The following is a 13,266-nucleotide window of genomic DNA, read 5'->3' as shown; positions in this document are numbered from 1 at the left end:
CATTTGAGCTTAAAAACATTGGACGTTTCCTGGCTGAATCGGGTCTGTTGGCATGTATGGTTGTACTACCATTGCCTCTTCCTTCTGCCGACAATGGTCTATTACATTACCACAGCCTCTCTTGCAAGTCCTGTATTGTTGGTTTGTTGCCCCTGCCCCCCTTTCCACTGCCCCCCATAGTCTGTTGTGCTGCCACGGCCCTTCCTGCCTGTTCAGTGTGGTTAAATTGTTGCCTTTGCACCCTCCTACCTGCCTTCAATTTTCAGAGTCCGTGCCCCTGGCCTCTGCCTCTCAACAGTATCCTAATGAACAACTAGATTGCTAACATTCTATATTTATTACAAAAGTGTGGAACGCCTGACGTCATCGTGATGTAATCAAAACTGTAATACCTAGAGCATTTCCTTTAGAAATTACATATATGAGAGGGTCTTATTGGCATCAAAATTATGGTTAGTGCTCTAAAAGACTAAAATAAGGACATATTTTCTGAGTTTTCAAATAGCGAGAAAGCACTTTTAAATTATTTGTTACCTTTATGTTTTGTTATCCAGTTGACCACTTGATTAAATGTTGCACTTAGGGGAGAGGATGTGGTGTTACTTCCAGAACTGCAGACTTTGCAACTGGGGAACCAGGTTGGAGTTTCTGCTTCAGCTCGACATTCTGTGATTCTGGTCAAATCACTTAGTCTCCCCATGTCTACAACCAAAATGAATTTGTTCTTGTGTGATGTAACCAATGGTCATGTAAAGCACTCCAATACCTGACAAGTCTGCACTATATAACACTGCAAAAACACAAAATAATAAGTGTTTTGCACACTTCTGTCATTGGGCTATATTTGGGCTACATCTGGGTGATTTTGGGCTACATTTGGGCTCTTTTGTCTCCGGTGGCCATCTTGGGAGATTTATTTGTTATGAAGTTTCCTAATTTCCTCATGTACTGCAGTCCCCTCAGTAGGAAATGCTTTCATTTTTTTACTTTGATTCCATCATGAAGGTATTCAGATATGTCACACATTTGCCATAAATTCGGAATGTTAGCACTCTAGTTGCTCATTAGATCACTGTAGTAAAACTACTGTTCACCATGGAAGTCTGCTCCTGGTATTAAAAGTGCATATTTCAGTCTGCATGTCAGAATTTTTTTAATGAAATAGAAGAGGATTTGAGAAGTCACTCAAAATGTGCCCTCATTTTCTTTCTTCAGCATTAATCATAATTTCTATGGCAAAATTAACCCCCTCATTGTGTTCCTTTTTAAATTAAATGTTTTAAGTGTTACCAGTTTATTCCAATCAAGATGGCTTCAGGTGTGCCATACTTTTGTCATAATGAAGACAGTAAGCGCTCTAGTTGTTTTTAAGAACACTCTGGGACATTCTGTCATTGGGCTATACTTGGGCTACATCTGGGTGATATTTGGGCTACATTTGGGCTCTTTTGTCTCTGGTGGCCATCTTGGCAGACTTATTTGTTATGAAGTTTCCTAATTTCCTCATTTACTGCAGTCTCCTCAGTAGGAAATACTTTCAGTTTTTTACTTTGATTCCAAAGGCGTTCAGATGTGTCACACATTTGCCATAAATTCAGAATGTTAGCTCTCTTTTTGCTCATTAGATCACTGTAGTAAAGCTACTGCTCACCAGGGAAAACTGCTGCTGGTATTGAAAGTGCATGTTTCAGTCTGCATGTCAGAATTTTTTAATGAAATAGAAGAGGATTTGAGAAGTCACTCAAAATGTGCCCTAATTTTTCTTTCTGCAGCACTAATCATACTTTTTATGGAAAAATGAACCCCCTCATTTTGTTCCTTTTTAAATTAAATGTTTTAAGAGTTACCACTTTAATCCAAGCAAGATGGCTTCAGGTGTGCCATACGTTTATCATAAGTAGGACTGTTAGCGCTCTAGTTGTTCTTTGGAACACTCTGGGAAGCTGCAGTAGAACACAAAGGAATCAACTGACAGTCTCTGCCCTTGTTGGATGTACATGTTTTACTGAGAATGTAAGACTTCATTCTCACATGACTGAGAAAGATAATGTGAATTTACAGAAAATAAGCTCTCAGTTTAGCTTATAGATCACCTTCCAAACCTCTGTGGGAAAAGCATGAGAAAATATTTTTCTCTCAATCATGATATCCCAGCAGAAGGCTTGTTCACATGGTGAAATCACCTTAGAACATACCACAATTACTAAAATGAGTATGGTACCATCAACAAATGATTTATAATGTAACTAAAGTCTTAAAACCTTCTATTAACTGCAATGCTTTTTAATGAGGTGCTATCATGTATATTGGTCCCAAGATGGCTGCCAACACTTCTTGGATGAAGTGCTGACAGCCAATCAGATCTCAGGATGAGATGTGTGGTTAGGCTCCTCCCACATATATATTTGATTTTACTTTTGATTTTCTCAGGAACTACTGAACAGATTGACACCAGACCTGCAAAAGGCACATCCCTGACCTGAGGACTACCTCTCTGCCAAATTTCAAGTAATTCTGTTCAGCCGTTCGGGCTGTACCTTGGACTAAAGGTCCTTATGGAAAATTGCATGGGGAAAACGCGTTTTGGGACCCCCCTTTTTTCTCAACCCCCGCTTGACGAATCCCCCCGAGACTTTCAGGGTAGGAGCGGAGCGGAGCGCCCCACCTATTTTGAAAATTTCGCGAGGATTCGTCAACCGGCGCCAAAGTTATTCCAAATATAGAATGTTGCGGATTTCCTATGGAAACACGGTCCTAACTATAACTATCTACTGGCGACTGCCAGTAGATAATATATATATATATATATATATATATATATATATATATATATATATATATATATATATATATATAATTCTTGGATATTGCTTTGCTTTCTTTAAAACTACTACATTAAAAAAAAAAAAAGGAGAGAAAGATGTTTTTCAAACACTGAGGATGCTATTTGGGAGTTTATGAACCAGTGTCTCCCACCATCCGCAAATGACAATATATGGTTATACTGCTTGCTACTCTGATTCAGGCATGTGAATCTATGAAAGATACCCCAATACTGGATAAGAAAACAAGTTACTTACCTGTAACTACAGTTATCCAGTTTTGGTATCTTTCATAGATTCACATGCACCCACCCTCCTCCCCGGCTAGTCAGTTCTCTATATCTGGAATACTTACTTCTCACTTGTGCTAGGAAAATCTGAGAACTGCCTCTGCTGGGAAGGTTCTACAGGGTGCTAGCAGCTGATTGGCTGGCACCAATCTTTGGTTCTTTTTACTATAATGATGTAGATAGGCTACTAAGACTTAGGCCTTAGGCTTTTTCTTTTAGCCTACTACTATTATTTACTCTTGGCACTACTTTTGTATGTACCGTGGGACTCCCGCCTCGGCGATGGGGAATGATTCAGGCATGTGAATCTATGAAAGATGCCAATACTGGATAACTGTAGTTACAGGTAAGTAACTTGTTTTCATTACTAGCTCAGGTGCAATCCAAAGTAATGTTTATAGTTATATTACTACAACCAGGCATATCAAGCACCAGCTGTGGCCACTTGAGATATAAAATCAGACAGATTATTTTCCGATGATCGGAGGTGTCCTACGTTAGAAAACCATTTATGCTTGGCCTCAGATGAGCAATGCAGTGTGCCACCATCCTACCTCTGTGTGACATGAAGGGGGGCAACCCTTTGGACTTGTTAGCTTATAGATCTCATGTGGCTTCCTTCTTAGATATCTTCTTACCTGGGCTTCCTACGCAAGTAGATACATAGACAGATTCACCAGTTGCCCAGGTGTTTTGTATATTTGGCCCTGAAAACCTCAGCCAAGCTTCCTTGGTAGCCAGGCTACTCCCAGAAAAGTTAATGCAGTTAATTAACATAGTTTCACAGCATTTATGCCTGGCACCAAGGACATACAGGATGTCAAGTCTACCGAGGACCAAGGCATCCTGAAGTGTACCATCATCTTGTGCAAGCATATTTATTGTATCTTCTGTTGCTACCATTGAACCCTCACTTAATCTTCTGTGCCTCCATCCACCCAAAGTGTAATCTACCAGCACCCATACTCTTGTAAAGCTGAAGACTCCAGTTATGTGCAACTGTTCATAGCTGTGGCCAATATCTAGTCACCCAATAGTTGATGCAAGTGGGCATTAGCCACCCCCGACAATTACTGAGGTGCCCTTCAGGTGTACACCAAAATAGGTAAACCTAGGCTCTACTGATGATTTTCAAGTAAAAGCACAAAACACTTGAAGTTGACTTGTGGTCTGTCGGGTCTACAAGAAGACTAGAAGACACAGAGTCCTCAATCCGTGTCTTTGAGCACTGGCCTTTGACAATTCTCTCTCTTTTATGGCTGATATTCTGACCACACCATATACCATCTGCTCTAATTTTTTTCCCCCCTGAAAGTATTTTGTTTTTCCTATAGCTCACCTCTTAGAAACACTGTGATAGCCTTGTTTGTGATTATATGCTGTGCCTACCAGAAAGTAATTCCAACTTAGAGCACCGATTTCCCACAAATCATGCCACCATCGAGGAGTGTAATATAAAGGGCCTCAATGTCTAAAAGTACACGTCCCTCTGATTTCCCCATCAAGATGATCATCAAGGCATTCATTGCTTATACAGCCAACATCAAGGCATTCCGTGTTCATGCACACCACAGCGGTGCATTTTACATCTACAGGAATTGATGGACACCTTAATTGAGAAACCCCAACGTTGAGAGATATATCATTGAGTATTCTGATTGCAAGTTATTTTTCACCTATCCCTGAGAGGCTAAGTGAGAAAGACCATCACTGCTTAATTCCAGTCACAGGGTAAGTTGTAGAGGTTTTCACATGGATTGCACTTCAAGTCTACATCTCCCAAGAAAGTATATGACCTCTCCTTTGCCTAAATCTCATCAAATAAATCTTCAGAAATTCCTGACAGACATTGAGTGCCAGAAAAACATATTGCAAGTGATCAAGCACCTGTAACTGCCGTGAGAACAAATAGCATTCTTCAATGGAACACAACCTCAAGAGTCGTCTTTGATGGGATATGCTTTGACTTCTCTAACTAAAGTAGCTGTTATATAACTTAACAATAGAAGGTTTGTCTGTGGGTGTTTGAAAACATTAATATACTGATGGATGCCTAATGACAGAGGATTTCTCTTTAATATTTGAGACTTTATAAAACTGATACCCCTGGAGGCCTCTTGTACCTTTAATTCTTTGTCATGGGATTGTTTCTGAATCAATTAACATAGAATATCCCCCCCCCAAAAAAAGGCAATTACAGTCAAAAACAAGTAAAGGGAAAATGGAGCCTCTAATAAGCTAAGCAGACATAGTACTACATTGACATTGCACCTTTAAGAAATTCTAAAACAGCGAGCCTTCCCATTCTGCACTGCAGTGTGGGTGAGACATTTAATTTTTGGCTCATCTGAGAAGGTTCTCCAAACACTGCTGCCTTTTAAGGCTTCTAATTATTACGTTTTTTGTTTTTGGCTTCACTGAAAAGTCTTACTTGTTTACTATTTTTCCTGATGAGTTTCTCCTCACTTATGTCTTCCGAGGCCACCAATTCTTTGAGAAATGACTATTGATTGGAGGAAGAAGTATTGGAAACATGAACACGATGGGTGTGTTGTTTGCTTCCGGAGTCCCAATCCGATACGTAGTGCAAAATATGTTTAGAAACACCATTCAGGTGCCTCAGGGACAGTAAGTGAGATTGCTTTAGGATGAAACCGTCATTGAGCTTCACTGTCCATCAGCTCCAGAGAAGCTGTTATCGTCGTCTTCTGCCCCTGTGTGACCTGGTCTTATCCCTACTCGAGTTGCTGGTGTTCACGCTCCCGGTCAACATCGAGGCAATCTCCCTTGTCATTGAAACACTATATTAAAAGACAATCCAACAGGCAAAATTGAGGCATTCATCATCGTGGATATCAGGGACATCCAGTCTTGTCTGCTCTGGTCCCGGGAGATTTGATGGTAGTGTTGGACTTGCAGGACGCATAGTTCCACATTCCGTCCTGCCATCTCACAGACGTTACCTGCGGTTCTCAGTGGGCCACAAGCACTTTCAGTTCGTGGTATTCCCTTTTTGCGTTACCAGCACCCCTCGGGTGTTCACCAAGGTGATGGCAGTGGTTGCCGCTCATCTGCGGAGATAAGGGGTACCAGTCTTTCTCTTTCTCAATGACTGGTTGTTGAAGGCAGGCTCGCCCCAGGCAGTCGTACACCCACGTCCAGACTACAGCGAACCTCCTGCACTCGCTGGGGTTCAATATAAATGTGCCGAAGTCACACCTGACTCCCTCTCAGATGCTTCCTTTCATCAGGGCTGGTCTGCCCACGGTGCTTTTGGGCTTATCCTCCTGAACTGCGAGACCAGGACATTAGGCAATGATACCAATGTTTCTGCCTCTATCCTGGGTTTCGGTGAGACTGACTCTGAGGCTGCTGGCCCTCATGGCCTCCTGCATTCTGCTTGTGACATATGCCCGCTGGCATATGCGGGCTCCCCAGTGGGACCTGAAGTTCCAGTGGGCGCAGCATCAGCGGAATCTTTCTGCCATGGTCCAGATCTTGGAGGGTACTGCAAAAGATTTGCAGTGGTGGTTAACGAACCATGATTGGGTTGGCCGCAAACTGCTTACCCATCTAGATCTGACAATGGTGACAGATGCGTCACTCCTGAGATAAGGTGACCATCTGGGAGAGGTGGAGATCAGTGGCCTCTGGTCTCCCGCGGAATCCGGACTCCACATCAATCTAATGGAAGCTCAGCATGATCCGGCTGGCATTGAAAGCCTTTCTACCCTTCATCAAGGGAAGGTTAGTGCAAACGTTTACGGACAACGCCATCGCCTTGTGGTACTGCAACAAACAGAGTGGGATGGGTTCATGGCACTTTGTGAAAAGGCCCTGTATCTCTGGACATGGTTGGAATGTCATGGCATATCCCTGATGGTTCAACACCTGACGGACTCTCTGAACGAATAGCTTCTGTTACCACGCATGCCAAAACCACACGTGGCTTAACAACACAGTCAATACCACGACTGTGTCATTACCACCAGTTCCATTACATCACAAGTCATTACAACCACTTGCTTTAGGGAAGCACTGGCCTTTGTAAAATAGTTTAAATTACTATTCTAACTCCAGTCTGTGTATCAGTAGGGAAGGTGTTGGACTTAAAATCCAGCAACAGTCCAACACCGCATTCCCTAGAGCAAGTAATGACTTGCGCTGTAATGGAACTCGTGGTAACGTCGCAGTCATGGTACTGACTGCATAGTAAAGGTACTATGTTGTAATGCCTGCATTGTAATAGATGTTTCCCCTGTGAACGCCAGGACAGATGAAGCGGATCATGAATGGCATCTCCACCCGATGGTGGTGCAAAGTCTATTTCAGCAGGGGGGGGGGGGAACCTTGGTTTAGATCTATTTGCCACTGCAGAGAACACACAATGTCAGCACTTCTGCACACTGGAGTTTCCAAGGTGGCTCTTGCTCGGAGACGCTTTTCATCTCAAGTGGAGCTCATGTCTCCTGTATGCCTTTCCACCAATCCCACTCTTACCTTACCTAGATTTCTCAAGAAGAAACGGGAGCAACCGGGCCCAAGACATCCTTGTGGCTCCGGACTGAGTTTGGAGAGTTTGTTATCACGAGCTGTTGAGCATGGCCATCGGTCCACCGATCAGGCTGCGTCTTTGGGAGGATCTTCTCTCGCAACAGCATGGAAGGGGATTCCACCCGAACCTGTCAACACTCCGCCTTCATGCGTGGGGATTGAGCAGTGACAGTTGACTGCTTTCATCCTTCTGCCCGAAGTCTGCATTGTTAATTTGTTAGCCAGGTTGCTCTCCACCAAGACGGTATACACCTGCCACTAGGGCAAGTTTATGGCATGGTGGGCAGAAAAGCAAGTTGACCCTCTTTCTGCCCTCCTTCCTCAGGCCCTTCTGCTTATTTTTTCTCTTGCCCAGCAGGTCTCTGCTTTGGGCACCTTAAAGGGCTATCTTATTGCCATCTCAGCTTTTCTGCAGTTGCCGGATCAGCCATCCCTGTTCAAATCCCCTATTGTGGACGGGTTGTTGAAAGGTCTCCAACATATGTTTCCGCCTTCACCCTTTATCATGCTTCAGTGAGACCTCAATCTTGTACTCACATTTCTGATGTGAGCTTCCTTTGAGCCACTACATAATTGTCCTCTCAGGCTTCTTGCTATCAAGACCTTCCTAGTGGTGATAACATGTGCCGAAGGTTCTGTGAGCTCCAGGCCTTGTCATTCAGCCTCCATACCTAACCATCTTTGCAGACAAGCTGGTTGGTCTCACTAAAGCTTCCTTTCTGCCAAAGTTGCCACTCCCTTTCATCCATTACCCTGCCTACCTTTTATGCTCCACAGCATCCCTCTAAGGAAGAGGTGTGACTCCATCAACTGGACCCAAAGAGAGAGATGTTTTTCTATGTTGGCCTCACTAAAGAGTTGCAGTCGGACAACCAATGTTTTGTGGGGTATGTGTGAGCCAAGAAGCGGAAGGCTGTGTTGAAGCAGGCTAGCTTCCAATGCATGTTGCTCTGCATTAAAATCCGCTGTGCACTGGCCAAGAAGCAACCTCCTGATGGTTTGTGTGTTCATTACATCATACCTAAGGCTACAACCACTGTGTTCCACTCGGAATTCTGGTCCTGGGCATCTGCCAAGCAGCAATGTTGGCTTTTCTGCACATGGTCACCAAGCACTACTGCCTGGACAGTCGGGTCCTTTGGCATGGGCACTTTGCCCGTTCGGTCCAGCAGGACTTTATAGTGTGAATCGTTCCGCAGACCCACCCCTGGGGAGGTGGTGCTAGGGTATCCATTCTAAGGTAAGGAGTCTGCGGCTAAAAGTCTGTACCTTTGGTGATTCCTTATCTAGTAGAGAGACTGTCTAGCCGCAGATTCCTTACCGACCCACCCATCCTCCCCGCTTTGTGAACGGATCTGTAGGGAAAGGTCTTTTCCCCTTTCAGGGCCATAGTTTTCCACACCAGTGGTCAGTGTACTAATTGGCTCCGCGCTCCTGGCATGGAAAGTCACAAAAAGAAACGGACGTCAGCGTGCTCTGGTGGCTCCTTTTAAAGGCACCGCGCACAACACTTCCAGTGTTGCCGAACACACGGGGACCTGAACAACGTTTCTACCTGTGTTCAGGGGTACTGCCCACGAAAAATGTCCAGATCCAGTCTGACACTTGGTGATAAATCTAAGGGTAAGGAAGCTGCGGCTGCGTTACTGAGGTTAAGTAACTTGTTCTTCCCTATCCAATATCCCATGATTACGGATTTCCTTGACTCGTTAAGCAGGTGATCCTTTCTGGTAGCAAATCCTCCTCTTCATAGCAGCTTAACTTTGTTTTCTCAAATTTAATAGGTCCTCTATTGGAGCCCGTGCACAAAGTAGACAGCACGTTTCCTGTAAAGTAGCTTTACTCGTGGCTGTAAGCTATGTCTGAATGGTGTGTGAGTTCAAGTTCTGTGCTCGGGGGAACCTTATTTGGTTTTACACTGCCACAAGGTATCGTAGAACTCTTTCTTTTTTGTTGCTCAAAGTAATAGCAGGTATTCATGTCAACCAGACAGTTTCATTCCCAACCTTCGTTCTTGGTAATTTCTTTCCAGCAGAATGAGGTTCCCATAACCAAGACATAAAAATTACTCTAAAATATTACTGGTAAAGAACCAAAGACATTTGGGGAAAAAACAGTTGTTTGTAAATGAAAGAGCGGTCTGTTCTGGGGTGGCATCTTCTGAGCAATCTGTAGCTAGATGGATGGTATCTGGCATAGTTACAGATTATCAAAGGCTAACAGACACCTTCCGTGTAAGCCTAGAGCACATTGTACTTGGAGGGAAAGCAGCTACTGCTACCCCGATGAGAAAAAATCCAATTCAAACTGGAGGTCTGCAACACGTCCTCCAAGCATTAACTCCAGGACTGTTACTCTGGTGGGTCTTCCTTGAGCAATGTATTTGTCTAGAAGATCTATTTCTGTCTCTTTATGTTCATATTTGGAACCCTCCTCCAGGCCTGTGCTTGTAGTAGCTTGCTATTTATTCTACTTTCTATGAATATCAAAGAAAATCCTGACAGGGAAATAAAAGTTACTTATCAAAATTAATAGTTATCTGTCTTATTCTCTCTGAATCCATAAACAGCCTTCCCTCCTCAAAGCACACTGCCTCATAGACCTAAGACTTCATGATGGGAAGGCTGGCTTTCTTAAACTTTCCTTACAGGTGCAGTGTCAAATTAGTATTATGTGTGCTCAGCATGTTAGAGGCACCATTTTTCATTTACTTAGGTCTGTTAAAAATGGTTTCCTTCAGGGGTGTTTTCAGCCAAACGCGCTGTGTTTTTAATTGAAATTGTTTTTAATCTCAAAAAACGATATGTAGGAAGGGTTGTCTCTTACAGAAATGTTTTGTGCTTTTAAATCATTTGAAAAAATAGTGTTCCAGGGATCCTGCATGTACAGGAAGACAGTCTGCTGTTTATGGATTTAGATAGACTACGCATGACAGCAAAATAGGAGTATAGGTAAGTAACTTTTTCCTTCTGGGCCTGATGCAGCCAAAAATGTTACTTTTTCTCCCACTGGCCACAATGAAGTTGATGATCATTCTCCTATTGAATAAAAACGGACTAATGAAGCAAGATCCTCTCTTTCTCAGGATTATACAGAAATTCTCTGAGAAGACATTAGAGCCAGGACTTTATGGAAGTAGTTAATGAGCCTTACTGATATCCAGCAAGGTCATCCCTGAGATTACAATCACGTTTGTCAGCCTTCACCTATTTTCATAAGTTATTCTTTGTGCTATTCATCATGGCTCAGTCGGCAAGTCATACACTGATGCAGAGCTACAAATCATGGCTATCAACTTTATGGTTTATGCTCTCGTTGGACGCCACGCCACTAAAGAGGTACAGATAAATATTGTGAAAGTGTCATGCTTCATGAATTAAAATGATTTTCAAATGTCCACCTCCAAACATAGCATCCCAGAGGTCTAAGCAATTCGATAAGGATAGGCTGCTCTGGGTCAAGGTTTGCTATTGCAACAGAAACCGGTCATCTACTGTTTAGGTCCCACAGCAAAAAAGCAGGTTTGTATGGGAGTTGTAAGTACACAAGAAGAGTCCTAAAAATTATATAAGACCATTCTGGATGTGAAACCATACTAACCGGTGAATAAATAAAAGTTCAGGAAGCTAGAGTGCCATAAAACTTAGCTGAAGCTAGATGTGTACCATTGAAATATATATATATATTTCGGTATCCCATGGCCTCAAATCACAAGACTTTTCAGAGGTTGATGCTGATCAACAGACATTTCACAAAATATTCCTACTGTCCTACAAAGTTGAGTGTGCACATCAACCTCAAGAAATCAGCACCTTTTCCAACTCAAAGTAGTTTTTTTCCTGATTAAACAATGGTGTATCCTTTAAAGGAGTGGTGACTTTCTATTCGAGAAAAATATATTGTTTGTCTTAATCCTCCTTCAAACTCTTGGCACATCACCTCTATACTCAGCCTACTGGCCTTTTCCAACGTCATAATCCTGAAAGCAAGACTTCATGTGATATCTCGGCAGGACCTATAGAGTTAGTGCTTGTGGTACAGGTGTGGCAAATTGACACTATCACTGGAATCTTTACAGTTGTTTCAGTGATTGACAAAGGGCATGAACATGATTAAAGGGAATCTACTGCAGCAAATAGTTTCATTTTAGATAGCTCTTCAACAAACCACACTAATTGGGAGCGAAACACCATCTTTTTTTTTAGAAATCCTTTGCTTTCTAGCATAACCTGCAGGATTGCCTCAAATATAATAATATCTGACAGAACAATCAACAAAATATTTTGAACAAGGACCATTCTACAAGGCACAAAAGCAACTGCGCTCTCCTTTGGCACATACCTTTGGCACATACTTTTTATTTTTGTTACGAGTCTATCCCACTGTTTAAAAACACAGCATGTTGAATACCTTGTTAATGACGGCCAACATGTTTCATTGCCAATTAATTTGTGGCAAATTCATCAGGGCAATAGAGGTCAAAGATCACCTCCCTGGACACACAACAATAAAAAGGACTAGTTGGAGCCTTGGGCCCACATACCAGCTCGCAACCAGTCACAGGGGTGTATAACCTGTTGTGCTTTTTTGAACAGGGAGGCAAAAGCAAACCGTTGCTAGTGCCTGCATCGTATACCTTAACACACGGGCGGTAACTGTTGAGTTACCGCCCGTGTGTTAAGGTATACGATGCAGGCACTAGCAACGGTTGTGCTTTTTTGAACAGGGAGGAAAAAGCAAACAGGTTATACGCCCCTGTGACTGGTTGCAAGCTGGTATGTGGGCCCAAGGCTCCAACTAGTCCTTTTTATTGTTGTGTGTCCAGGGAGGTGATCTTTGACCTCTATTGCCCTGATGAATTTGCCACAAATTAATTGGCAATGAAACATGTTGGCCGTCATTAACAAGGTATTCAACATGCTGTGTTTTTAAACAGTGGGATAGACTCCTAACAAAAAAAAAAGTAGATTTGTGAGTCTAACCCCTTCTTTGTCTTTGTTGGTACATCTTTTGTTCCTGTTTTCACAATACACATTCCTTTTGTTGTGTTTGTCTTTCTTTGCACTGGACACCTCACTTTTTTCTTATGAGAAAGCTTTCAATGATGAAATAAACGTGGGCAAGCTGGTGAGAACCAACCAGTAGCTCCTCTGGTGGTGCGCATGTGAGATACTTTCTCTTCCTTTACACATTTTTTCACCTACCTTTTCTGATAATGAGGGTGTGTGTAGAGTGAGTAAAGTTGTTTAATCAATCTGTGGACTGACCTTACACTTTCTTGTTTCCATCTTTTCTGTTGTCTTTGAAATTTTAAATATTGGTAGCACACTGGATGGGGTTATACCATATGATTTAATGGGTACTGGAGGTTTTTGATAAATTATTCTTTCCTCCACTCATTCCAGACTACATAAAATTATGCTACATGGTGCCAGTTCTTGTTTGTTGAAATTGTATTTGAATGGAGGGTGTTTTGGCACGTCTTCCCTCTGTAGCTCCTCTTTTTGATTTAATACATACCTGTTGCTGCCATTTGCAAAGGAAATACCCAGCATTCTGTGCATACCTCTGCAAGACTCAACTGCGTAGGCTATATTCCA

General features: G+C 42.6%; 1 protein-coding gene across 2 annotated transcripts in view; it reads left to right on the top strand.

The window, feature by feature from the left end:
* NFASC (neurofascin) overlaps nucleotides 1-13,266 on the top strand; it is a 1,241,670-nt gene that overhangs the window by 885,291 nt on the left and 343,113 nt on the right. The gene's annotated exons all lie outside the window — the stretch shown is intronic.

This window comes from Triturus cristatus, chromosome 1_1, assembly GCF_964204655.1.
Source record: "Triturus cristatus chromosome 1_1, aTriCri1.1, whole genome shotgun sequence".
Lineage (NCBI taxonomy): Eukaryota > Metazoa > Chordata > Amphibia > Caudata > Salamandridae > Triturus > Triturus cristatus.
This window is presented reverse-complemented; position numbering and strand designations above follow the sequence as displayed.